Raw genomic sequence first — 20,642 nt, 5'->3', positions numbered from 1 at the left:
AATCAAAGCTCAAATTGGTCCAAAAAGAGAAAGTTTATCGCCTACGACCATACCACGTAGAATGTGCCGGTTCTCGTCTGATCACCGAAGCCAAGCTACGTCGGGCGTGGTTAGTACTTGGATGGGTGACCGCCTGGGAATACCACGTGTTGTAGGCTTGCTCCTTTTATTTTTTGCTACCCAATATTAGTTTTAAAGTTGCCGTGTTTGTTGTGACAAAACTATTTTATTTTGACTCCGCCACAACTTTGGCCAGCGTTGCATAATTACAAATGATAGGCCCATTGCTTTTCTCTGCGCTTTCACCAGCATGCTAAAATTATTCTTCAATGGAGGATGCCAGAGGGCAGTATGCAGAAATCAAAGCTCAAATTGGTCCAAAAAGAGAAAGTTTATCGCCTACGACCATACCACGTAGAATGTGCCGGTTCTCGTCTGATCACGAAGCCAAGCTACGTCGGGCGTGGTTAGTACTTGGATGGGTGACCGCCTGGGAATACCACGTGTTGTAGGCTTGCTCCTTTTTATTTTTTTGCTACCCAATATTAGTTTTAAAGTTGCCGTGTTTGTTGTGACAAAACTATTTTATTTTGACTCCGCCACAACTTTGGCCAGCGTTGCATAATTACAAATGATAGGCCCATTGCTTTTCTCTGCGCTTTCACCAGCATGCTAAAATTATTCTTCAATGGAGGATGCCAGAGGGCAGTATGCAGAAATCAAAGCTCAAATTGGTCCAAAAAGAGAAAGTTTATCGCCTACGACCATACCACGTAGAATGTGCCGGTTCTCGTCTGATCACCGAAGCCAAGCTACGTCGGGCGTGGTTAGTACTTGGATGGGTGACCGCCTGGGAATACCACGTGTTGTAGGCTTCCTCCTTTTATTTTTTGCTACCCAATATTAGTTTTAAAGTTGCCGTGTTTGTTGTGACAAAACTATTTTATTTTGACTCCGCCACAACTTTGGCCAGCGTTGCATAATTACAAATGATAGGCCCATTGCTTTTCTCTGCGCTTTCACCAGCATGCTAAAATTATTCTTCAATGGAGGATGCCAGAGGGCAGTATGCAGAAATCAAGCTCAAATTGGTCCAAAAAGAGAAAGTTTATCGCCTACGACCATACCACGTAGAATGTGCCGGTTCTCGTCTGATCACCGAAGCCAAGCTACGTCGGGCGTGGTTAGTACTTGGATGGGTGACCGCCTGGGAATACCACGTGTTGTAGGCTTGCTCCTTTTTATTTTTTGCTACCCAATATTAGTTTTAAAGTTGCCGTGTTTGTTGTGACAAAATATTTTATTTTGACTCCGCCACAACTTTGGCCAGCGTTGCATAATTACAAATGATAGGCCCATTGCTTTTCTCTGCGCTTTCACCAGCATGCTAAAATTATTCTTCAATGGAGGATGCTAGAGGGCAGTATGCAGAAATCAAAGCTCAAATTGGTCCAAAAAGAGAAAGTTTATCGCCTACGACCATACCACGTAGAATGTGCCGGTTCTCGTCTGATCACCGAAGCCAAGCTACGTCGGGCGTGGTTAGTACTTGGATGGGTGACCGCCTGGGAATACCACGTGTTGTAGGCTTCCTCCTTTTATTTTTTTTGCTACCCAATATTAGTTTTAAAGTTGCCGTGTTTGTTGTGACAAAACTATTTTATTTTGACTCCGCCACAACTTTGGCCAGCGTTGCATAATTACAAATGATAGGCCCATTGCTTTTCTCTGCGCTTTCACCAGCATGCTAAAATTATTCTTCAATGGAGGATGCCAGAGGGCAGTATGCAGAAATCAAAGCTCAAATTGGTCCAAAAAGAGAAAGTTTATCGCCTACGACCATACCACGTAGAATGTGCCGGTTCTCGTCTGATCACCGAAGCCAAGCTACGTCGGGCGTGGTTAGTACTTGGATGGGTGACCGCCTGGGAATACCACGTGTTGTAGGCTTCCTCCTTTTTTTTTTTTAGCTACCCAATATTAGTTTTAAAGTTGCCGTGTTTGTTGTGACAAAACTATTTTATTTTGACTCCGCCACAACTTTGGCCAGCGTTGCATAATTACAAATGATAGGCCCATTGCTTTTCTCTGCGCTTTCACCAGCATGCTAAAATTATTCTTCAATGGAGGATGCTAGAGGGCAGTATGCAGAAATCAAAGCTCAAATTGGTCCAAAAAGAGAAAGTTTATCGCCTACGACCATACCACGTAGAATGTGCCGGTTCTCGTCTGATCACCGAAGCCAAGCTACGTCGGGCGTGGTTAGTACTTGGATGGGTGACCGCCTGGGAATACCACGTGTTGTAGGCTTGCTCCTTTTATTTTTTTGCTACCCAATATTAGTTTTAAAGTTGCCGTGTTTGTTGTGACAAAACTATTTTATTTTGACTCCGCCACAACTTTGGCCAGCGTTGCATAATTACAAATGATAGGCCCATTGCTTTTCTCTGCGCTTTCACCAGCATGCTAAAATTATTCTTCAATGGAGGATGCCAGAGGCAGTATGCAGAAATCAAAGCTCAAATTGGTCCAAAAAGAGAAAGTTTATCGCCTACGACCATACCACGTAGAATGTGCCGGTTCTCGTCTGATCACCGAAGCCAAGCTACGTCGGGCGTGGTTAGTACTTGGATGGGTGACCGCCTGGGAATACCACGTGTTGTAGGCTTGCTCCTTTTTATTTTTTGCTACCCCATATTAGTTTTAAAGTTGCCGTGTTTGTTGTGACAAAACTATTTTATTTTGACTCCGCCACAACTTTGGCCAGCGTTGCATAATTACAAATGATAGGCCCATTGCTTTTCTCTGCGCTTTCACCAGCATGCTAAAATTATTCTTCAATGGAGGATGCTAGAGGGCAGTATGCAGAAATCAAAGCTCAAATTGGTCCAAAAGAGAAAGTTTATCGCCTACGACCATACCACGTAGAATGTGCCGGTTCTCGTCTGATCACCGAAGCCAAGCTACGTCGGGCGTGGTTAGTACTTGGATGGGTGACCGCCTGGGAATACCACGTGTTGTAGGCTTGCTCCTTTTTATTTTTTTGCTACCCAATATTAGTTTTAAAGTTGCCGTGTTTGTTGTGACAAAACTATTTTATTTTGACTCCGCCACAACTTTGCCAGCGTTGCATAATTACAAATGATAGGCCCATTGCTTTTCTCTGCGCTTTCACCAGCATGCTAAAATTATTCTTCAATGGAGGATGCTAGAGGGCAGTATGCAGAAATCAAAGCTCAAATTGGTCCAAAAAGAGAAAGTTTATCGCCTACGACCATACCACGTAGAATGTGCCGGTTCTCGTCTGATCACCGAAGCCAAGCTACGTCGGGCGTGGTTAGTACTTGGATGGGTGACCGCCTGGGAATACCACGTGTTGTAGGCTTCCTCCTTTTTATTTTTTTTGCTACCCAATATCAGTTTTAAAGTTGCCGTGTTTGTTGTGACAAAACTATTTTATTTTGACTCCGCCACAACTTTGGCCAGCGTTGCATAATTACAAATGATAGGCCCATTGCTTTTCTCTGCGCTTTCACCAGCATGCTAAAATTATTCTTCAATGGAGGATGCTAGAGGGCAGTATGCAGAAATCAAAGCTCAAATTGGTCCAAAAAGAGAAAGTTTATCGCCTACGACCATACCACGTAGAATGTGCCGGTTCTCGTCTGATCACCGAAGCCAAGCTACGTCGGGCGTGGTTAGTACTTGGATGGGTGACCGCCTGGGAATACCACGTGTTGTAGGCTTGCTCCTTTTTATTTTTTTTGCTACCCAATATTAGTTTTAAAGTTGCCGTGTTTGTTGTGACAAAATATTTTATTTTGACTCCGCCACAACTTTGGCCAGCGTTGCATAATTACAAATGATAGGCCCATTGCTTTTCTCTGCGCTTTCACCAGCATGCTAAAATTATTCTTCAATGGAGGATGCTAGAGGGCAGTATGCAGAAATCAAAGCTCAAATTGGTCCAAAAAGAGAAAGTTTATCGCCTACGACCATACCACGTAGAATGTGCCGGTTCTCGTCTGATCACCGAAGCCAAGCTACGTCGGGCGTGGTTAGTACTTGGATGGGTGACCGCCTGGGAATACCACGTGTTGTAGGCTTGCTCCTTTTTATTTTTTTGCTACCCAATATTAGTTTTAAAGTTGCCGTGTTTGTTGTGACAAAACTATTTTATTTTGACTCCGCCACAACTTTGGCCAGCGTTGCATAATTACAAATGATAGGCCCATTGCTTTTCTCTGCGCTTTCACCAGCATGCTAAAATTATCTTCAATGGAGGATGCCAGAGGGCAGTATGCAGAAATCAAAGCTCAAATTGGTCCAAAAAGAGAAAGTTTATCGCCTACGACCATACCACGTAGAATGTGCCGGTTCTCGTCTGATCACCGAAGCCAAGCTACGTTGGGCGTGGTTAGTACTTGGATGGGTGACCGCCTGGGAATACCACGTGTTGTAGGCTTGCTCCTTTTTATTTTTTTGCTACCCAATATTAGTTTTAAAGTTGCCGTGTTTGTTGTGACAAAACTATTTTATTTTGACTCCGCCACAACTTTGGCCAGCGTTGCATAATTACAAATGATAGGCCCATTGCTTTTCTCTGCGCTTTCACCAGCATGCTAAAATTATTCTTCAATGGAGGATGCCAGAGGGCAGTATGCAGAAATCAAAGCTCAAATTGGTCCAAAAAGAGAAAGTTTATCGCCTACGACCATACCACGTAGAATGTGCCGGTTCTCGTCTGATCACCGAAGCCAAGCTACGTCGGGCGTGGTTAGTACTTGGATGGGTGACCGCCTGGGAATACCACGTGTTGTAGGCTTGCTCCTTTTTATTTTTTTGCTACCCAATATTAGTTTTAAAGTTGCCGTGTTTGTTGTTACAAAAATATTTATTTTGACTCCGCCACAACTTTGGCCAGCGTTGCATAATTACAAATGATAGGCCCATTGCTTTTCTCTGCGCTTTCACCAGCATGCTAAAATTATTCTTCAATGGAGGATGCCAGAGGGCAGTATGCAGAAATCAAAGCTCAAATTGGTCCAAAAAGAGAAAGTTTATCGCCTACGACCATACCACGTAGAATGTGCCGGTTCTCGTCTGATCACCGAAGCCAAGCTACGTCGGGCGTGGTTAGTACTTGGATGGGTGACCGCCTGGGAATACCACGTGTTGTAGGCTTCCTCCTTTTTATTTTTTTGCTACCCAATATTAGTTTTAAAGTTGCCGTGTTTGTTGTGACAAAACTATTTTATTTTGACTCCGCCACAACTTTGGCCAGCGTTGCATAATTACAAATGATAGGCCCATTGCTTTTCTCTGCGCTTTCACCAGCATGCTAAAATTATTCTTCAATGGAGGATGCCAGAGGGCAGTATGCAGAAATCAAAGCTCAAATTGGTCCAAAAAGAGAAAGTTTATCGCCTACGACCATACCACGTAGAATGTGCCGGTTCTCGTCTGATCACCGAAGCCAAGCTACGTCGGGCGTGGTTAGTACTTGGATGGGTGACCGCCTGGGAATACCACGTGTTGTAGGCTTCCTCCTTTTTATTTTTTTTGCTACCCAATATCAGTTTTAAAGTTGCCCTGTTTGTTGTGACAAAAATATTTTATTTTGACTCCGCCACAACTTTGGCCAGCGTTGCATAATTACAAATGATAGGCCCATTGCTTTTCTCTGCGCTTTCACCAGCATGCTAAAATTATTCTTCAATGGAGGATGCTAGAGGGCAGTATGCAGAAATCAAAGCTCAAATTGGTCCAAAAGAGAAAGTTTATCGCCTACGACCATACCACGTAGAATGTGCCGGTTCTCGTCTGATCACCGAAGCCAAGCTACGTCGGGCGTGGTTAGTACTTGGATGGGTGACCGCCTGGGAATACCACGTGTTGTAGGCTTGCTCCTTTTTATTTTTTTGCTACCCAATATTAGTTTTAAAGTTGCCGTGTTTGTTGTGACAAAACTATTTTATTTTGACTCCGCCACAACTTTGGCCAGCGTTGCATAATTACAAATGATAGACCCATTGCTTTTCTCTGCGCTTTCACCAGCATGCTAAAATTATTCTTCAATGGAGGATGCAGAGGGCAGTATGCAGAAATCAAAGCTCAATTGGTCCAAAAAGAGAAAGTTTATCGCCTACGACCATACCACGTAGAATGTGCCGGTTCTCGTCTGATCACCGAAGCCAAGCTACGTCGGGCGTGGTTAGTACTTGGATGGGTGACCGCCTGGGAATACCACGTGTTGTAGGCTTCCTCCTTTTATTTTTTTTGCTACCCAATATCAGTTTTAAAGTTGCCCTGTTTGTTGTGACAAAAATATTTTATTTTGACTCCGCCACAACTTTGGCCAGCGTTGCATAATTACAAATGATAGGCCCATTGCTTTTCTCTGCGCTTTCACCAGCATGCTAAAATTATTCTTCAATGGAGGATGCTAGAGGGCAGTATGCAGAAATCAAAGCTCAAATTGGTCCAAAAAGAAAGTTTATCGCCTACGACCATACCACGTAGAATGTGCCGGTTCTCGTCTGATCACCGAAGCCAAGCTACGTCGGGCGTGGTTAGTACTTGGATGGGTGACCGCCTGGGAATACCACGTGTTGTAGGCTTGCTCCTTTTTATTTTTTTTGCTACCCAATATTAGTTTTAAAGTTGCCTGTGTTTGTTGTGACAAAACTATTTTATTTTGACTCCGCCACAACTTTGGCCAGCGTTGCATAATTACAAATGATAGGCCCATTGCTTTTCTCTGCGCTTTCACCAGCATGCTAAAATTATTCTTCAATGGAGGATGCTAGAGGGCAGTATGCAGAAATCAAAGCTCAAATTGGTCCAAAAAGAGAAAGTTTATCGCCTACGACCATACCACGTAGAATGTGCCGGTCCTCGTCTGATCACCGAAGCCAAGCTACGTCGGGCGTGGTTAGTACTTGGATGGGTGACCGCCTGGGAATACCACGTGTTGTAGGCTTGCTCCTTTTTATTTTTTTGCTACCCAATATCAGTTTTAAAGTTGCCGTGTTTGTTGTGACAAAACTATTTTATTTTGACTCCGCCACAACTTTGGCCAGCGTTGCATAATTACAAATGATAGGCCCATTGCTTTTCTCTGCGCTTTCACCAGCATGCTAAAATTATTCTTCAATGGAGGATGCCAGAGGGCAGTATGCAGAAATCAAAGCTCAAATTGGTCCAAAAAGAGAAAGTTTATCGCCTACGACCATACCACGTAGAATGTGCCGGTTCTCGTCTGATCACCGAAGCCAAGCTACGTCGGGCGTGGTTAGTACTTGGATGGGTGACCGCCTGGGAATACCACGTGTTGTAGGCTTGCTCCTTTTATTTTTTTTGCTACCCAATATTAGTTTTAAAGTTGCCGTGGTTTGTTGTGACAAAAATATTTATTTTGACTCCGCCACAACTTTGGCCAGCGTTGCATAATTACAAATGATAGGCCCATTGCTTTTCTCTGCGCTTTCACCAGCATGCTAAAATTATTCTTCAATGGAGGATGCTAGAGGGCAGTATGCAGAAATCAAAGCTCAAATTGGTCCAAAAGAGAAAGTTTATCGCCTACGACCATACCACGTAGAATGTGCCGGTTCTCGTCTGATCACCGAAGCCAAGCTACGTCGGGCGTGGTTAGTACTTGGATGGGTGACCGCCTGGGAATACCACGTGTTGTAGGCTTGCTCCTTTTTATTTTTTTGCTACCCAATATTAGTTTTAAAGTTGCCGTGTTTGTTGTGACAAAACTATTTTATTTTGACTCCGCCACAACTTTGGCCAGCGTTGCATAATTACAAATGATAGGCCCATTGCTTTTCTCTGCGCTTTCACCAGCATGCTAAAATTATTCTTCAATGGAGGATGCTAGAGGGCAGTATGCAGAAATCAAAGCTCAAATTGGTCCAAAAAGAGAAAGTTTATCGCCTACGACCATACCACGTAGAATGTGCCGGTTCTCGTCTGATCACCGAAGCCAAGCTACGTCGGGCGTGGTTAGTACTTGGATGGGTGACCGCCTGGGAATACCACGTGTTGTAGGCTTCTCCTTTTTATTTTTTTGCTACCCAATATTAAGTTTTAAAGTTGCCCTGTTTGTTGTGACAAAAATATTTTATTTTGACTCCGCCACAACTTTGGCCAGCGTTGCATAATTACAAATGATAGGCCCATTGCTTTTCTCTGCGCTTTCACCAGCATGCTAAAATTATTCTTCAATGGAGGATGCCAGAGGGCAGTATGCAGAAATCAAAGCTCAAATTGGTCCAAAAAGAGAAAGTTTATCGCCTACGACCATACCACGTAGAATGTGCCGGTTCTCGTCTGATCACCGAAGCCAAGCTACGTCGGGCGTGGTTAGTACTTGGATGGGTGACCGCCTGGGAATACCACGTGTTGTAGGCTTGCTCCTTTTTATTTTTTTGCTACCCAATATTAGTTTTAAAGTTGCCGTGTTTGTTGTGACAAAACTATTTTATTTTGACTCCGCCACAACTTTGGCAGCGTTGCATAATTACAAATGATAGGCCCATTGCTTTTCTCTGCGCTTTCACCAGCATGCTAAAATTATTCTTCAATGGAGGATGCCAGAGGGCAGTATGCAGAAATCAAAGCTCAAATTGGTCCAAAAAGAGAAAGTTTATCGCCTACGACCATACCACGTAGAATGTGCCGGTTCTCGTCTGATCACCGAAGCCAAGCTACGTCGGGCGTGGTTAGTACTTGGATGGGTGACCGCCTGGGAATACCACGTGTTGTAGGCTTCTCCTTTTTATTTTTTTGCTACCCAATATTAGTTTTAAAGTTGCCCTGTTTGTTGTGACAAAACTATTTTATTTTGACTCCGCCACAACTTTGGCCAGCGTTGCATAATTACAAATGATAGGCCCATTGCTTTTCTCTGCGCTTTCACCAGCATGCTAAAATTATTCTTCAATGGAGGATGCTAGAGGGCAGTATGCAGAAATCAAAGCTCAAATTGGTCCAAAAAGAGAAAGTTTATCGCCTACGACCATACCACGTAGAATGTGCCGGTTCTCGTCTGATCACCGAAGCCAAGCTACGTCGGGCGTGGTTAGTACTTGGATGGGTGACCGCCTGGGAATACCACGTGTTGTAGGCTTGCTCCTTTTTATTTTTTTGCTACCCAATATTAGTTTTAAAGTTGCCGTGTTTGTTGTGACAAAAATATTTTATTTTGACTCCGCCACAACTTTGGCCAGCGTTGCATAATTACAAATGATAGGCCCATTGCTTTTCTCTGCGCTTTCACCAGCATGCTAAAATTATTCTTCAATGGAGGATGCTAGAGGGCAGTATGCAGAAATCAAAGCTCAAATTGGTCCAAAAGAGAAAGTTTATCGCCTACGACCATACCACGTAGAATGTGCCGGTTCTCGTCTGATCACCGAAGCCAAGCTACGTCGGGCGTGGTTAGTACTTGGATGGGTGACCGCCTGGGAATACCACGTGTTGTAGGCTTGCTCCTTTTTATTTTTTTGCTACCCAATATTAGTTTTAAAGTTGCCGTGTTTGTTGTGACAAAACTATTTTATTTTGACTCCGCCACAACTTTGGCCAGCGTTGCATAATTACAAATGATAGGCCCATTGCTTTTCTCTGCGCTTTCACCAGCATGCTAAAATTATTCTTCAATGGAGGATGCCAGAGGGCAGTATGCAGAAATCAAAGCTCAAATTGGTCCAAAAAGAGAAAGTTTATCGCCTACGACCATACCACGTAGAATGTGCCGGTTCTCGTCTGATCACCGAAGCCAAGCTACGTCGGGCGTGGTTAGTACTTGGATGGGTGACCGCCTGGGAATACCACGTGTTGTAGGCTTCCTCCTTTTTATTTTTTTGCTACCCAATATCAGTTTTAAAGTTGCCCGTGTTTGTTGTGACAAAACTATTTTATTTTGACTCCGCCACAACTTTGGCCAGCGTTGCATAATTACAAATGATAGGCCCATTGCTTTCCTCTGCGCTTTCACCAGCATGCTAAAATTATTCTTCAATGGAGGATGCCAGAGGGCAGTATGCAGAAATCAAAGCTCAAATTGGTCCAAAAAGAGAAAGTTTATCGCTACGACCATACCACGTAGAATGTGCCGGTTCTCGTCTGATCACCGAAGCCAAGCTACGTCGGGCGTGGTTAGTACTTGGATGGGTGACCGCCTGGAATACCACGTGTTGTAGGCTTGCTCCTTTTTATTTTTTTGCTACCCAATATTAGTTTTAAAGTTGCCGTGTTTGTTGTGACAAAACTATTTTATTTTGACTCCGCCACAACTTTGGCCAGCGTTGCATAATTACAAATGATAGGCCCATTGCTTTTCTCTGCGCTTTCACCAGCATGCTAAAATTATTCTTCAATGGAGGATGCTAGAGGGCAGTATGCAGAAATCAAAGCTCAAATTGGTCCAAAAAGAGAAAGTTTATCGCCTACGACCATACCACGTAGAATGTGCCGGTTCTCGTCTGATCACCGAAGCCAAGCTACGTCGGGCGTGGTTAGTACTTGGATGGGTGACCGCCTGGGAATACCACGTGTTGTAGGCTTCCTCCTTTTTATTTTTTTGCTACCCAATATCAGTTTTAAAGTTGCCCTGTTTGTTGTGACAAAAATATTTTATTTTGACTCCGCCACAACTTTGGCCAGCGTTGCATAATTACAAATGATAGGCCCATTGCTTTTCTCTGCGCTTTCACCAGCATGCTAAAATTATCTTCAATGGAGGATGCTAGAGGGCAGTATGCAGAAATCAAAGCTCAAATTGGTCCAAAAAGAGAAAGTTTATCGCCTACGACCATACCACGTAGAATGTGCCGGTTCTCGTCTGATCACCGAAGCCAAGCTACGTCGGGCGTGGTTAGTACTTGGATGGGTGACCGCCTGGGAATACCACGTGTTGTAGGCTTCTCCTTTTATTTTTTTGCTACCCAATATCAGTTTTAAAGTTGCCGTGTTTGTTGTGACAAAAATATTTTATTTTGACTCCGCCACAACTTTGGCCAGCGTTGCATAATTACAAATGATAGGCCCATTGCTTTTCTCTGCGCTTTCACCAGCATGCTAAAATTATTCTTCAATGGAGGATGCTAGAGGGCAGTATGCAGAAATCAAAGCTCAAATTGGTCCAAAAGAGAAAGTTTATCGCCTACGACCATACCACGTAGAATGTGCCGGTTCTCGTCTGATCACCGAAGCCAAGCTACGTCGGGCGTGGTTAGTACTTGGATGGGTGACCGCCTGGGAATACACGTGTTGTAGGCTTGCTCCTTTTTATTTTTTTGCTACCCAATATTAGTTTTTAAAGTTGCCGTGTTTGTTGTGACAAAACTATTTTATTTTGACTCCGCCACAACTTTGGCCAGCGTTGCATAATTACAAATGATAGGCCCATTGCTTTTCTCTGCGCTTTCACCAGCATGCTAAAATTATTCTTCAATGGAGGATGCTAGAGGGCAGTATGCAGAAATCAAAGCTCAAATTGGTCCAAAAAGAGAAAGTTTATCGCCTACGACCATACCACGTAGAATGTGCCGGTTCTCGTCTGATCACCGAAGCCAAGCTACGTCGGGCGTGGTTAGTACTTGGATGGGTGACCGCCTGGGAATACCACGTGTTGTAGGCTTCCTCCTTTTTATTTTTTTGCTACCCAATATCAGTTTTAAAGTTGCCCTGTTTGTTGTGACAAAAATATTTTATTTTGACTCCGCCACAACTTTGGCCAGCGTTGCATAATTACAAATGATAGGCCCATTGCTTTTCTCTGCGCTTTCACCAGCATGCTAAAATTATTCTTCAATGGAGGATGCTAGAGGGCAGTATGCAGAAATCAAAGCTCAAATTGGTCCAAAAAGAGAAAGTTTATCGCCTACGACCATACCACGTAGAATGTGCCGGTTCTCGTCTGATCACCGAAGCCAAGCTACGTCGGGCGTGGTTAGTACTTGGATGGGTGACCGCCTGGGAATACCACGTGTTGTAGGCTTCCTCCTTTTATTTTTTTGCTACCCAATATTAGTTTTAAAGTTGCCCTGTTTGTTGTGACAAAAATATTTTATTTTGACTCCGCCACAACTTTGGCCAGCGTTGCATAATTACAAATGATAGGCCCATTGCTTTTCTCTGCGCTTTCACCAGCATGCTAAAATTATTCTTCAATGGAGGATGCTAGAGGGCAGTATGCAGAAATCAAAGCTCAAATTGGTCCAAAAAGAGAAAGTTTATCGCCTACGACCATACCACGTAGAATGTGCCGGTTCTCGTCTGATCACCGAAGCCAAGCTACGTCGGGCGTGGTTAGTACTTGGATGGGTGACCGCCTGGGAATACCACGTGTTGTAGGCTTCCTCCTTTTATTTTTTTGCTACCCAATATCAGTTTTAAAGTTGCCCTGTTTGTTGTGACAAAAATATTTTATTTTGACTCCGCCACAACTTTGGCCAGCGTTGCATAATTACAAATGATAGGCCCATTGCTTTTCTCTGCGCTTTCACCAGCATGCTAAAATTATTCTTCAATGGAGGATGCTAGAGGGCAGTATGCAGAAATCAAAGCTCAAATTGGTCCAAAAAGAGAAAGTTTATCGCCTACGACCATACCACGTAGAATGTGCCGGTTCTCGTCTGATCACCGAAGCCAAGCTACGTCGGGCGTGGTTAGTACTTGGATGGGTGACCGCCTGGGAATACCACGTGTTGTAGGCTTGCTCCTTTTATTTTTTTGCTACCCAATATCAGTTTTAAAGTTGCCCTGTTTGTTGTGACAAAAATATTTTATTTTGACTCCGCCACAACTTTGGCCAGCGTTGCATAATTACAAATGATAGGCCCATTGCTTTTCTCTGCGCTTTCACCAGCATGCTAAAATTATTCTTCAATGGAGGATGCCAGAGGGCAGTATGCAGAAATCAAAGCTCAAATTGGTCCAAAAAGAGAAAGTTTATCGCCTACGACCATACCACGTAGAATGTGCCGGTTCTCGTCTGATCACCGAAGCCAAGCTACGTCGGGCGTGGTTAGTACTTGGATGGGTGCCGCCTGGGAATACCACGTGTTGTAGGCTTCCTCCTTTTATTTTTTTGCTACCCAATATCAGTTTTAAAGTTGCCCTGTTTGTTGTGACAAAAATATTTTATTTTGACTCCGCCACAACTTTGGCCAGCGTTGCATAATTACAAATGATAGGCCCATTGCTTTTCTCTGCGCTTTCACCAGCATGCTAAAATTATTCTTCAATGGAGGATGCTAGAGGGCAGTATGCAGAAATCAAAGCTCAAATTGGTCCAAAAAGAGAAAGTTTATCGCCTACGACCATACCACGTAGAATGTGCCGGTTCTCGTCTGATCACCGAAGCCAAGCTACGTCGGGCGTGGTTAGTACTTGGATGGGTGACCGCCTGGGAATACCACGTGTTGTAGGCTTGCTCCTTTTTATTTTTTTGCTACCCAATATTAGTTTTAAAGTTGCCCTGTTTGTTGTGACAAAAATATTTTATTTTGACTCCGCCACAACTTTGGCCAGCGTTGCATAATTACAAATGATAGGCCCATTGCTTTTTCTGCGCTTTCACCAGCATGCTAAAATTATTCTTCAATGGAGGATGCTAGAGGGCAGTATGCAGAAATCAAAGCTCAAATTGGTCCAAAAAGAGAAAGTTTATCGCCTACGACCATACCACGTAGAATGTGCCGGTTCTCGTCTGATCACCGAAGCCAAGCTACGTCGGGCGTGGTTAGTACTTGGATGGGTGACCGCCTGGGAATACCACGTGTTGTAGGCTTCCTCCTTTTTATTTTTTTGCTACCCAATATAGTTTTAAAGTTGCCTGTTTGTTGTGACAAAACTATTTTATTTTGACTCCGCCACAACTTTGGCCAGCGTTGCATAATTACAAATGATAGGCCCATTGCTTTTCTCTGCGCTTTCACCAGCATGCTAAAATTATTCTTCAATGGAGGATGCTAGAGGGCAGTATGCAGAAATCAAAGCTCAAATTGGTCCAAAAAGAGAAAGTTTATCGCCTACGACCATACCACGTAGAATGTGCCGGTTCTCGTCTGATCACCGAAGCCAAGCTACGTCGGGCGTGGTTAGTACTTGGATGGGTGACCGCCTGGGAATACCACGTGTTGTAGGCTTGCTCCTTTTTATTTTTTTGCTACCCAATATTAGTTTTAAAGTTGCCGTGTTTGTTGTGACAAACTATTTTATTTTGACTCCGCCACAACTTTGGCCAGCGTTGCATAATTACAAATGATAGGCCCATTGCTTTCTCTGCGCTTTCACCAGCATGCTAAAATTATTCTTCAATGGAGGATGCTAGAGGCAGTATGCAGAAATCAAAGCTCAAATTGGTCCAAAAAGAGAAAGTTTATCGCCTACGACCATACCACGTAGAATGTGCCGGTTCTCGTCTGATCACCGAAGCCAAGCTACGTCGGGCGTGGTTAGTACTTGGATGGGTGACCGCCTGGGAATACCACGTGTTGTAGGCTTCCTCCTTTTTATTTATTTGCTACCCAATATCAGTTTTAAAGTTGCCCTGTTTGTTGTGACAAAAATATTTTATTTTGACTCCGCCACAACTTTGGCCAGCGTTGCATAATTACAAATGATAGGCCCATTGCTTTTCTCTGCGCTTTCACCAGCATGCTAAAATTATTCTTCAATGGAGGATGCTAGAGGGCAGTATGCAGAAATCAAAGCTCAAATTGGTCCAAAAAGAGAAAGTTTATCGCCTACGACCATACCACGTAGAATGTGCCGGTTCTCGTCTGATCACCGAAGCCAAGCTACGTCGGGCGTGGTTAGTACTTGGATGGGTGACCGCCTGGGAATACCACGTGTTGTAGGCTTCCTCCTTTTTATTTTTTTGCTACCCAATATCAGTTTTAAAGTTGCCCGTGTTTGTTGTGACAAAACTATTTTATTTTGACTCCGCCACAACTTTGGCCAGCGTTGCATAATTACAAATGATAGGCCCATTGCTTTTCTCTGCGCTTTCACCAGCATGCTAAAATTATTCTTCAATGGAGGATGCTAGAGGGCAGTATGCAGAAATCAAAGCTCAAATTGGTCCAAAAAGAGAAAGTTTATCGCCTACGACCATACCACGTAGAATGTGCCGGTTCTCGTCTGATCACCGAAGCCAAGCTACGTCGGGCGTGGTTAGTACTTGGATGGGTGACCGCCTGGGAATACCACGTGTTGTAGGCTTCCTCCTTTTTATTTTTTTGCTACCCAATATAGTTTTAAAGTTGCCCTGTTTGTTGTGACAAACAATATTTTTTTGACTCCGCCACAACTTTGGCCAGCGTTGCATAATTACAAATGATAGGCCCATTGCTTTTCTCTGCGCTTTCACCAGCATGCTAAAATTATTCTTCAATGGAGGATGCTAGAGGGCAGTATGCAGAAATCAAAGCTCAAATTGGTCCAAAAAGAGAAAGTTTATCGCCTACGACCATACCACGTAGAATGTGCCGGTTCTCGTCTGATCACCGAAGCCAAGCTACGTCGGGCGTGGTTAGTACTTGGATGGGTGACCGCCTGGGAATACCACGTGTTGTAGGCTTCCTCCTTTTTATTTTTTTGCTACCCAATATCAGTTTTAAAGTTGCCCTGTTTGTTGTGACAAAAATATTTTATTTTGACTCCGCCACAACTTTGGCCAGCGTTGCATAATTACAAATGATAGGCCCATTGCTTTTCTCTGCGCTTTCACCAGCATGCTAAAATTATTCTTCAATGGAGGATGCCAGAGGGCAGTATGCAGAAATCAAAGCTCAAATTGGTCCAAAAAGAGAAAGTTTATCGCCTACGACCATACCACGTAGAATGTGCCGGTTCTCGTCTGATCACCGAAGCCAAGCTACGTCGGGCGTGGTTAGTACTTGGATGGGTGACCGCCTGGGAATACCACGTGTTGTAGGCTTCTCCTTTTTATTTTTTTGCTACCCAATATCAGTTTTAAAGTTGCCCTGTTTGTTGTGACAAAAATATTTTATTTTGACTCCGCCACAACTTTGGCCAGCGTTGCATAATTACAAATGATAGGCCCATTGCTTTTCTCTGCGCTTTCACCAGCATGCTAAAATTATTCTTCAATGGAGGATGCTAGAGGGCAGTATGCAGAAATCAAAGCTCAAATTGGTCCAAAAAGAGAAAGTTTATCGCCTACGACCATACCACGTAGAATGTGCCGGTTCTCGTCTGATCACCGAAGCCAAGCTACGTCGGGCGTGGTTAGTACTTGGATGGGTGACCGCCTGGGAATACCACGTGTTGTAGGCTTCCTCCTTTTATTTTTTTGCTACCCAATATCAGTTTTAAAGTTGCCCTGTTTGTTGTGACAAAATATTTTATTTTGACTCCGCCACAACTTTGGCCAGCGTTGCATAATTACAAATGATAGGCCCATTGCTTTTCTCTGCGCTTTCACCAGCATGCTAAAATTATTCTTCAATGGAGGATGCTAGAGGGCAGTATGCAGAAATCAAAGCTCAAATTGGTCCAAAAAGAGAAAGTTTATCGCCTACGACCATACCACGTAGAATGTGCCGGTTCTCGTCTGATCACCGAAGCCAAGCTACGTCGGGCGTGGTTAGTACTTGGATGGGTGACCGCCTGGGAATACCACGTGTTGTAGGCTTGCTCCTTTTTATTTTTTTGCTACCCTATTTCAGTTTTAAAGTTGCCGTGTTTGTTGTGACAAAACTATTTTATTTTGACTCCGCCACAACTTTGGCCAGCGTTGCATAATTACAAATGATAGGCCCATTGCTTTTCTCTGCGCTTTCACCAGCATGCTAAAATTATTCTTCAATGGAGGATGCTAGAGGGCAGTATGCAGAAATCAAAGCTCAAATTGGTCCAAAAAGAGAAAGTTTATCGCCTACGACCATACCACGTAGAATGTGCCGGTTCTCGTCTGATCACCGAAGCCAAGCTACGTCGGGCGTGGTTAGTACTGGATGGGTGACCGCCTGGGAATACCACGTGTTGTAGGCTTGCTCCTTTTTATTTTTTTGCTACCCAATATTAGTTTTAAAGTTGCCGTGTTTGTTGTGACAAAACTATTTTATTTGACTCCGCCACAACTTTGGCCAGCGTTGCATAATTACAAATGATAGGCCCATTGCTTTTCTCTGCGCTTTCACCAGCATGCTAAAATTATTCTTCAATGGAGGATGCTAGAGGGCAGTATGCAGAAATCAAAGCTCAAATTGGTCCAAAAAGAGAAAGTTTATCGCCTACGACCATACCACGTAGAATGTGCCGGTTCTCGTCTGATCACCGAAGCCAAGCTACGTCGGGCGTGGTTAGTACTTGGATGGGTGACCGCCTGGGAATACCACGTGTTGTAGGCTTGCTCCTTTTTATTTTTTTGCTACCCAATATTAGTTTTAAAGTTGCCGTGTTTGTTGTGACAAAACTATTTTATTTTGACTCCGCCACAACTTTGGCCAGCGTTGCATAATTACAAATGATAGGCCCATTGCTTTTCTCTGCGCTTTCACCAGCATGCTAAAATTATTCTTCAATGGAGGATGCTAGAGGGCAGTATGCAGAAATCAAAGCTCAAATTGGTCCAAAAAGAGAAAGTTTATCGCCTACGACCATACCACGTAGAATGTGCCGGTTCTCGTCTGATCACCGAAGCCAAGCTACGTCGGGCGTGGTTAGTACTTGGATGGGTGACCGCCTGGGAATACCACGTGTTGTAGGCTTGCTCCTTTTTATTTTTTTGCTACCCAATATTAGTTTTAAAGTTGCCGTGTTTGTTGTGACAAAAATATTTTATTTTGACTCCGCCACAACTTTGGCCAGCGTTGCATAATTACAAATGATAGGCCCATTGCTTTTCTCTGCGCTTTCACCAGCATGCTAAAATTATTCTTCAATGGAGGATGCTAGAGGGCAGTATGCAGAAATCAAAGCTCAAATTGGTCCAAAAAGAGAAAGTTTATCGCCTACGACCATACCACGTAGAATGTGCCGGTTCTCGTCTGATCACCGAAGCCAAGCTACGTCGGGCGTGGTTAGTACTTGGATGGGTGACCGCCTGGGAATACCACGTGTTGTAGGCTTCTCCTTTTTATTTTTTTGCTACCCAATATCAGTTTTAAAGTTGCCCTGTTTGTTGTGACAAAAATATTTTATTTTGACTCCGCCACAACTTTGGCCAGCGTTGCATAATTACAAATGATAGGCCCATTGCTTTTCTCTGCGCTTTCACCAGCATGCTAAAATTATTCTTCAATGGAGGATGCTAGAGGGCAGTATGCAGAAATCAAAGCTCAAATTGGTCCAAAAAGAGAAAGTTTATCGCCTACGACCATACCACGTAGAATGTGCCGGTTCTCGTCTGATCACCGAAGCCAAGCTACGTCGGGCGTGGTTAGTACTTGGATGGGTGACCGCCTGGGAATACCACGTGTTGTAGGCTTCCTCCTTTTTATTTTTTTGCTACCCAATATTAGTTTTAAAGTTGCCGTGTTTGTTGTGACCAAATATTTTATTTTGACTCCGCCACAACTTTGGCCAGCGTTGCATAATTACAAATGATAGGCCCATTGCTTTTCTCTGCGCTTTCACCAGCATGCTAAAATTATTCTTCAATGGAGGATGCTAGAGGGCAGTATGCAGAAATCAAAGCTCAAATTGGTCCAAAAAGAGAAAGTTTATCGCCTACGACCATACCACGTAGAATGTGCCGGTTCTCGTCTGATCACCGAAGCCAAGCTACGTCGGGCGTGGTTAGTACTTGGATGGGTGACCGCCTGGGAATACCACGTGTTGTAGGCTTGCTCCTTTTATTTTTTTGCTACCCAATATCAGTTTTAAAGTTGCCGTGTTTGTTGTGACAAAAATATTTTATTTTGACTCCGCCACAACTTTGGCCAGCGTTGCATAATTACAAATGATAGGCCCATTGCTTTTCTCTGCGCTTTCACCAGCATGCTAAAATTATTTCTTCAATGGAGGATGCTAGAGGGCAGTATGCAGAAATCAAAGCTCAAATTGGTCCAAAAAGAGAAAGTTTATCGCCTACGACCATACCACGTAGAATGTGCCGGTTCTCGTCTGATCACCGAAGCCAAGCTACGTCGGGCGTGGTTAGTACTTGGATGGGTGACCGCCTGGGAATACCACGTGTTGTAGGCTTGCTCCTTTTTATTTTTTTGCTACCCAATATTAGTTTTAAAGTTGCCGTGTTTGTTGTGACAAAACTATTTTATTTGACTCCGCCACAACTTTGGCCAGCGTTGCATAATTACAAATGATAGGCCCATTGCTTTTCTCTGCGCTTTCACCAGCATGCTAAAATTATTCTTCAATGGAGGATGCTAGAGGGCAGTATGCAGAAATCAAAGCTCAAATTGGTCCAAAAAGAGAAAGTTTATCGCCTACGACCATACCACGTAGAATGTGCCGGTTCTCGTCTGATCACCGAAGCCAAGCTACGTCGGGCGTGGTTAGTCTTGGATGGGTGACCGCCTGGGAATACCACGTGTTGTAGGCTTGCTCCTTTTTATTTTTTTGCTACCCAATATTAGTTTTAAAGTTGCCGTGTTTGTTGTGACAAAATATTTTATTTGACTCCGCCACAACTTTGGCCAGCGTTGCATAATTACAAATGATAGGCCCATTGCTTTTCTCTGCGCTTTCACCAGCATGCTAAAATTATTCTTCAATGGAGGATGCTAGAGGGCAGTATGCAGAAATCAAAGCTCAAATTGGTCCAAAAAGAGAAAGTTTATCGCCTACGACCATACCACGTAGAATGTGCCGGTTCTCGTCTGATCACCGAAGCCAAGCTACGTCGGGCGTGGTTAGTACTTGGATGGGTGACCGCCTGGGAATACCACGTGTTGTAGGCTTGCTCCTTTTTATTTTTTTGCTACCCAATATTAGTTTTAAAGTTGCCGTGTTTGTTGTGACAAAACTATTTTATTTTGACTCCGCCACAACTTTGGCCAGCGTTGCATAATTACAAATGATAGGCCCATTGCTTTTCTCTGCGCTTTCACCAGCATGCTAAAATTATTCTTCAATGGAGGATGCTAGAGGGCAGTATGCAGAAATCAAAGCTCAAATTGGTCCAAAAAGAGAAAGTTTATCGCCTACGACCATACCACGTAGAATGTGCCGGTTCTCGTCTGATCACCGAAGCCAAGCTACGTCGGGCGTGGTTAGTACTTGGATGGGTGACCGCCTGGGAATACACGTGTTGTAGGCTTGCTCCTTTTTATTTTTTTGCTACCCAATATCAGTTTTAAAGTTGCCCTGTTTGTTGTGACAAAATATTTTATTTTGACTCCGCCACAACTTTGGCCAGCGTTGCATAATTACAAATGATAGGCCCATTGCTTTTCTCTGCGCTTTCACCAGCATGCTAAAATTATTCTTCAATGGAGGATGCTAGAGGGCAGTATGCAGAAATCAAAGCTCAAATTGGTCCAAAAAGAGAAAGTTTATCGCCTACGACCATACCACGTAGAATGTGCCGGTTCTCGTCTGATCACCGAAGCCAAGCTACGTCGGGCGTGGTTAGTACTTGGATGGGTGACCGCCTGGGAATACCACGTGTTGTAGGCTTGCTCCTTTTTATT

The 20,642-nt window shown here is 43.7% G+C and overlaps 57 non-coding genes and 1 pseudogene across 57 annotated transcripts; all 58 read left to right on the top strand.

Annotated features, from left to right (window-relative positions):
- Window positions 1–39: 39 nt before the first annotated feature.
- LOC139146723 (5S ribosomal RNA) lies at window positions 40–158 on the top strand. Its single transcript, XR_011555455.1, has one exon. It is a non-coding gene; the product is annotated as a 5S ribosomal RNA (ribosomal RNA).
- A 239-nt stretch (window positions 159–397) lies between these two features.
- Window positions 398–515, top strand: LOC139146871 (5S ribosomal RNA). The gene has a single exon (XR_011555595.1). It is a non-coding gene; the product is annotated as a 5S ribosomal RNA (ribosomal RNA).
- Window positions 516–756: 241 nt separating this feature from the next.
- On the top strand, window positions 757–875 carry LOC139146722 (5S ribosomal RNA). The gene has a single exon (XR_011555454.1). It is a non-coding gene; the product is annotated as a 5S ribosomal RNA (ribosomal RNA).
- Window positions 876–1,113: 238 nt separating this feature from the next.
- LOC139146721 (5S ribosomal RNA) lies at window positions 1,114–1,232 on the top strand. Its single transcript, XR_011555453.1, has one exon. It is a non-coding gene; the product is annotated as a 5S ribosomal RNA (ribosomal RNA).
- Window positions 1,233–1,471: 239 nt separating this feature from the next.
- LOC139146719 (5S ribosomal RNA) lies at window positions 1,472–1,590 on the top strand. Its single transcript, XR_011555452.1, has one exon. It is a non-coding gene; the product is annotated as a 5S ribosomal RNA (ribosomal RNA).
- A 241-nt stretch (window positions 1,591–1,831) lies between these two features.
- On the top strand, window positions 1,832–1,950 carry LOC139146718 (5S ribosomal RNA). Its single transcript, XR_011555451.1, has one exon. It is a non-coding gene; the product is annotated as a 5S ribosomal RNA (ribosomal RNA).
- A 241-nt stretch (window positions 1,951–2,191) lies between these two features.
- On the top strand, window positions 2,192–2,310 carry LOC139146717 (5S ribosomal RNA). Its single transcript, XR_011555450.1, has one exon. It is a non-coding gene; the product is annotated as a 5S ribosomal RNA (ribosomal RNA).
- A 239-nt stretch (window positions 2,311–2,549) lies between these two features.
- On the top strand, window positions 2,550–2,668 carry LOC139146715 (5S ribosomal RNA). Its single transcript, XR_011555448.1, has one exon. It is a non-coding gene; the product is annotated as a 5S ribosomal RNA (ribosomal RNA).
- Window positions 2,669–2,907: 239 nt separating this feature from the next.
- Window positions 2,908–3,026, top strand: LOC139146714 (5S ribosomal RNA). Its single transcript, XR_011555447.1, has one exon. It is a non-coding gene; the product is annotated as a 5S ribosomal RNA (ribosomal RNA).
- A 240-nt stretch (window positions 3,027–3,266) lies between these two features.
- Window positions 3,267–3,385, top strand: LOC139146713 (5S ribosomal RNA). Its single transcript, XR_011555446.1, has one exon. It is a non-coding gene; the product is annotated as a 5S ribosomal RNA (ribosomal RNA).
- A 242-nt stretch (window positions 3,386–3,627) lies between these two features.
- Window positions 3,628–3,746, top strand: LOC139146712 (5S ribosomal RNA). Its single transcript, XR_011555445.1, has one exon. It is a non-coding gene; the product is annotated as a 5S ribosomal RNA (ribosomal RNA).
- A 241-nt stretch (window positions 3,747–3,987) lies between these two features.
- On the top strand, window positions 3,988–4,106 carry LOC139146711 (5S ribosomal RNA). Its single transcript, XR_011555444.1, has one exon. It is a non-coding gene; the product is annotated as a 5S ribosomal RNA (ribosomal RNA).
- Window positions 4,107–4,346: 240 nt separating this feature from the next.
- Window positions 4,347–4,465, top strand: LOC139146465 (5S ribosomal RNA). The gene has a single exon (XR_011555213.1). It is a non-coding gene; the product is annotated as a 5S ribosomal RNA (ribosomal RNA).
- A 241-nt stretch (window positions 4,466–4,706) lies between these two features.
- Window positions 4,707–4,825, top strand: LOC139146710 (5S ribosomal RNA). The gene has a single exon (XR_011555443.1). It is a non-coding gene; the product is annotated as a 5S ribosomal RNA (ribosomal RNA).
- A 240-nt stretch (window positions 4,826–5,065) lies between these two features.
- LOC139146709 (5S ribosomal RNA) lies at window positions 5,066–5,184 on the top strand. The gene has a single exon (XR_011555442.1). It is a non-coding gene; the product is annotated as a 5S ribosomal RNA (ribosomal RNA).
- Window positions 5,185–5,425: 241 nt separating this feature from the next.
- On the top strand, window positions 5,426–5,544 carry LOC139146708 (5S ribosomal RNA). The gene has a single exon (XR_011555441.1). It is a non-coding gene; the product is annotated as a 5S ribosomal RNA (ribosomal RNA).
- Window positions 5,545–5,785: 241 nt separating this feature from the next.
- LOC139146707 (5S ribosomal RNA) lies at window positions 5,786–5,904 on the top strand. The gene has a single exon (XR_011555440.1). It is a non-coding gene; the product is annotated as a 5S ribosomal RNA (ribosomal RNA).
- A 239-nt stretch (window positions 5,905–6,143) lies between these two features.
- On the top strand, window positions 6,144–6,262 carry LOC139146706 (5S ribosomal RNA). The gene has a single exon (XR_011555439.1). It is a non-coding gene; the product is annotated as a 5S ribosomal RNA (ribosomal RNA).
- A 239-nt stretch (window positions 6,263–6,501) lies between these two features.
- On the top strand, window positions 6,502–6,620 carry LOC139146703 (5S ribosomal RNA). The gene has a single exon (XR_011555437.1). It is a non-coding gene; the product is annotated as a 5S ribosomal RNA (ribosomal RNA).
- Window positions 6,621–6,863: 243 nt separating this feature from the next.
- Window positions 6,864–6,982, top strand: LOC139146791 (5S ribosomal RNA). The gene has a single exon (XR_011555520.1). It is a non-coding gene; the product is annotated as a 5S ribosomal RNA (ribosomal RNA).
- A 241-nt stretch (window positions 6,983–7,223) lies between these two features.
- On the top strand, window positions 7,224–7,342 carry LOC139146702 (5S ribosomal RNA). The gene has a single exon (XR_011555436.1). It is a non-coding gene; the product is annotated as a 5S ribosomal RNA (ribosomal RNA).
- A 240-nt stretch (window positions 7,343–7,582) lies between these two features.
- On the top strand, window positions 7,583–7,701 carry LOC139146701 (5S ribosomal RNA). The gene has a single exon (XR_011555435.1). It is a non-coding gene; the product is annotated as a 5S ribosomal RNA (ribosomal RNA).
- Window positions 7,702–7,942: 241 nt separating this feature from the next.
- LOC139146700 (5S ribosomal RNA) lies at window positions 7,943–8,061 on the top strand. Its single transcript, XR_011555434.1, has one exon. It is a non-coding gene; the product is annotated as a 5S ribosomal RNA (ribosomal RNA).
- A 241-nt stretch (window positions 8,062–8,302) lies between these two features.
- On the top strand, window positions 8,303–8,421 carry LOC139146699 (5S ribosomal RNA). The gene has a single exon (XR_011555433.1). It is a non-coding gene; the product is annotated as a 5S ribosomal RNA (ribosomal RNA).
- A 240-nt stretch (window positions 8,422–8,661) lies between these two features.
- On the top strand, window positions 8,662–8,780 carry LOC139146698 (5S ribosomal RNA). Its single transcript, XR_011555432.1, has one exon. It is a non-coding gene; the product is annotated as a 5S ribosomal RNA (ribosomal RNA).
- Window positions 8,781–9,020: 240 nt separating this feature from the next.
- On the top strand, window positions 9,021–9,139 carry LOC139146697 (5S ribosomal RNA). Its single transcript, XR_011555431.1, has one exon. It is a non-coding gene; the product is annotated as a 5S ribosomal RNA (ribosomal RNA).
- Window positions 9,140–9,379: 240 nt separating this feature from the next.
- Window positions 9,380–9,498, top strand: LOC139146696 (5S ribosomal RNA). The gene has a single exon (XR_011555430.1). It is a non-coding gene; the product is annotated as a 5S ribosomal RNA (ribosomal RNA).
- A 241-nt stretch (window positions 9,499–9,739) lies between these two features.
- LOC139146695 (5S ribosomal RNA) lies at window positions 9,740–9,858 on the top strand. The gene has a single exon (XR_011555429.1). It is a non-coding gene; the product is annotated as a 5S ribosomal RNA (ribosomal RNA).
- A 241-nt stretch (window positions 9,859–10,099) lies between these two features.
- On the top strand, window positions 10,100–10,217 carry LOC139146888 (5S ribosomal RNA; annotated as a pseudogene).
- Window positions 10,218–10,458: 241 nt separating this feature from the next.
- Window positions 10,459–10,577, top strand: LOC139146694 (5S ribosomal RNA). The gene has a single exon (XR_011555428.1). It is a non-coding gene; the product is annotated as a 5S ribosomal RNA (ribosomal RNA).
- A 240-nt stretch (window positions 10,578–10,817) lies between these two features.
- On the top strand, window positions 10,818–10,936 carry LOC139146691 (5S ribosomal RNA). The gene has a single exon (XR_011555426.1). It is a non-coding gene; the product is annotated as a 5S ribosomal RNA (ribosomal RNA).
- A 238-nt stretch (window positions 10,937–11,174) lies between these two features.
- On the top strand, window positions 11,175–11,292 carry LOC139146801 (5S ribosomal RNA). Its single transcript, XR_011555529.1, has one exon. It is a non-coding gene; the product is annotated as a 5S ribosomal RNA (ribosomal RNA).
- Window positions 11,293–11,534: 242 nt separating this feature from the next.
- Window positions 11,535–11,653, top strand: LOC139146690 (5S ribosomal RNA). The gene has a single exon (XR_011555425.1). It is a non-coding gene; the product is annotated as a 5S ribosomal RNA (ribosomal RNA).
- A 241-nt stretch (window positions 11,654–11,894) lies between these two features.
- LOC139146689 (5S ribosomal RNA) lies at window positions 11,895–12,013 on the top strand. Its single transcript, XR_011555424.1, has one exon. It is a non-coding gene; the product is annotated as a 5S ribosomal RNA (ribosomal RNA).
- Window positions 12,014–12,253: 240 nt separating this feature from the next.
- On the top strand, window positions 12,254–12,372 carry LOC139146688 (5S ribosomal RNA). The gene has a single exon (XR_011555423.1). It is a non-coding gene; the product is annotated as a 5S ribosomal RNA (ribosomal RNA).
- A 240-nt stretch (window positions 12,373–12,612) lies between these two features.
- Window positions 12,613–12,731, top strand: LOC139146687 (5S ribosomal RNA). The gene has a single exon (XR_011555422.1). It is a non-coding gene; the product is annotated as a 5S ribosomal RNA (ribosomal RNA).
- Window positions 12,732–12,971: 240 nt separating this feature from the next.
- Window positions 12,972–13,089, top strand: LOC139146853 (5S ribosomal RNA). The gene has a single exon (XR_011555578.1). It is a non-coding gene; the product is annotated as a 5S ribosomal RNA (ribosomal RNA).
- Window positions 13,090–13,329: 240 nt separating this feature from the next.
- On the top strand, window positions 13,330–13,448 carry LOC139146686 (5S ribosomal RNA). Its single transcript, XR_011555421.1, has one exon. It is a non-coding gene; the product is annotated as a 5S ribosomal RNA (ribosomal RNA).
- Window positions 13,449–13,688: 240 nt separating this feature from the next.
- LOC139146685 (5S ribosomal RNA) lies at window positions 13,689–13,807 on the top strand. Its single transcript, XR_011555420.1, has one exon. It is a non-coding gene; the product is annotated as a 5S ribosomal RNA (ribosomal RNA).
- Window positions 13,808–14,046: 239 nt separating this feature from the next.
- On the top strand, window positions 14,047–14,165 carry LOC139146684 (5S ribosomal RNA). Its single transcript, XR_011555419.1, has one exon. It is a non-coding gene; the product is annotated as a 5S ribosomal RNA (ribosomal RNA).
- Window positions 14,166–14,403: 238 nt separating this feature from the next.
- LOC139146683 (5S ribosomal RNA) lies at window positions 14,404–14,522 on the top strand. Its single transcript, XR_011555418.1, has one exon. It is a non-coding gene; the product is annotated as a 5S ribosomal RNA (ribosomal RNA).
- A 241-nt stretch (window positions 14,523–14,763) lies between these two features.
- On the top strand, window positions 14,764–14,882 carry LOC139146681 (5S ribosomal RNA). The gene has a single exon (XR_011555417.1). It is a non-coding gene; the product is annotated as a 5S ribosomal RNA (ribosomal RNA).
- Window positions 14,883–15,124: 242 nt separating this feature from the next.
- On the top strand, window positions 15,125–15,243 carry LOC139146679 (5S ribosomal RNA). The gene has a single exon (XR_011555415.1). It is a non-coding gene; the product is annotated as a 5S ribosomal RNA (ribosomal RNA).
- Window positions 15,244–15,482: 239 nt separating this feature from the next.
- LOC139146678 (5S ribosomal RNA) lies at window positions 15,483–15,601 on the top strand. Its single transcript, XR_011555414.1, has one exon. It is a non-coding gene; the product is annotated as a 5S ribosomal RNA (ribosomal RNA).
- Window positions 15,602–15,842: 241 nt separating this feature from the next.
- LOC139146677 (5S ribosomal RNA) lies at window positions 15,843–15,961 on the top strand. The gene has a single exon (XR_011555413.1). It is a non-coding gene; the product is annotated as a 5S ribosomal RNA (ribosomal RNA).
- Window positions 15,962–16,201: 240 nt separating this feature from the next.
- Window positions 16,202–16,320, top strand: LOC139146676 (5S ribosomal RNA). The gene has a single exon (XR_011555412.1). It is a non-coding gene; the product is annotated as a 5S ribosomal RNA (ribosomal RNA).
- Window positions 16,321–16,559: 239 nt separating this feature from the next.
- Window positions 16,560–16,678, top strand: LOC139146675 (5S ribosomal RNA). Its single transcript, XR_011555411.1, has one exon. It is a non-coding gene; the product is annotated as a 5S ribosomal RNA (ribosomal RNA).
- Window positions 16,679–16,919: 241 nt separating this feature from the next.
- Window positions 16,920–17,037, top strand: LOC139146808 (5S ribosomal RNA). Its single transcript, XR_011555536.1, has one exon. It is a non-coding gene; the product is annotated as a 5S ribosomal RNA (ribosomal RNA).
- Window positions 17,038–17,277: 240 nt separating this feature from the next.
- LOC139146674 (5S ribosomal RNA) lies at window positions 17,278–17,396 on the top strand. The gene has a single exon (XR_011555410.1). It is a non-coding gene; the product is annotated as a 5S ribosomal RNA (ribosomal RNA).
- Window positions 17,397–17,637: 241 nt separating this feature from the next.
- On the top strand, window positions 17,638–17,756 carry LOC139146673 (5S ribosomal RNA). The gene has a single exon (XR_011555409.1). It is a non-coding gene; the product is annotated as a 5S ribosomal RNA (ribosomal RNA).
- A 241-nt stretch (window positions 17,757–17,997) lies between these two features.
- On the top strand, window positions 17,998–18,116 carry LOC139146672 (5S ribosomal RNA). Its single transcript, XR_011555408.1, has one exon. It is a non-coding gene; the product is annotated as a 5S ribosomal RNA (ribosomal RNA).
- Window positions 18,117–18,356: 240 nt separating this feature from the next.
- Window positions 18,357–18,475, top strand: LOC139146669 (5S ribosomal RNA). Its single transcript, XR_011555407.1, has one exon. It is a non-coding gene; the product is annotated as a 5S ribosomal RNA (ribosomal RNA).
- Window positions 18,476–18,715: 240 nt separating this feature from the next.
- On the top strand, window positions 18,716–18,834 carry LOC139146668 (5S ribosomal RNA). Its single transcript, XR_011555406.1, has one exon. It is a non-coding gene; the product is annotated as a 5S ribosomal RNA (ribosomal RNA).
- A 241-nt stretch (window positions 18,835–19,075) lies between these two features.
- LOC139146666 (5S ribosomal RNA) lies at window positions 19,076–19,194 on the top strand. Its single transcript, XR_011555404.1, has one exon. It is a non-coding gene; the product is annotated as a 5S ribosomal RNA (ribosomal RNA).
- Window positions 19,195–19,434: 240 nt separating this feature from the next.
- On the top strand, window positions 19,435–19,552 carry LOC139146857 (5S ribosomal RNA). The gene has a single exon (XR_011555582.1). It is a non-coding gene; the product is annotated as a 5S ribosomal RNA (ribosomal RNA).
- A 239-nt stretch (window positions 19,553–19,791) lies between these two features.
- Window positions 19,792–19,910, top strand: LOC139146665 (5S ribosomal RNA). The gene has a single exon (XR_011555403.1). It is a non-coding gene; the product is annotated as a 5S ribosomal RNA (ribosomal RNA).
- Window positions 19,911–20,151: 241 nt separating this feature from the next.
- On the top strand, window positions 20,152–20,269 carry LOC139146800 (5S ribosomal RNA). Its single transcript, XR_011555528.1, has one exon. It is a non-coding gene; the product is annotated as a 5S ribosomal RNA (ribosomal RNA).
- Window positions 20,270–20,509: 240 nt separating this feature from the next.
- Window positions 20,510–20,628, top strand: LOC139146664 (5S ribosomal RNA). The gene has a single exon (XR_011555402.1). It is a non-coding gene; the product is annotated as a 5S ribosomal RNA (ribosomal RNA).
- Window positions 20,629–20,642: the final 14 nt, after the last annotated feature.

Source organism: Ptychodera flava, chromosome 12 (genome assembly GCF_041260155.1).
Source record: "Ptychodera flava strain L36383 chromosome 12, AS_Pfla_20210202, whole genome shotgun sequence".
NCBI lineage: Eukaryota > Metazoa > Hemichordata > Enteropneusta > Ptychoderidae > Ptychodera > Ptychodera flava.
Note: the sequence above shows the minus strand (reverse complement) of the source record. Positions and strands in the feature narration are given on the sequence as shown.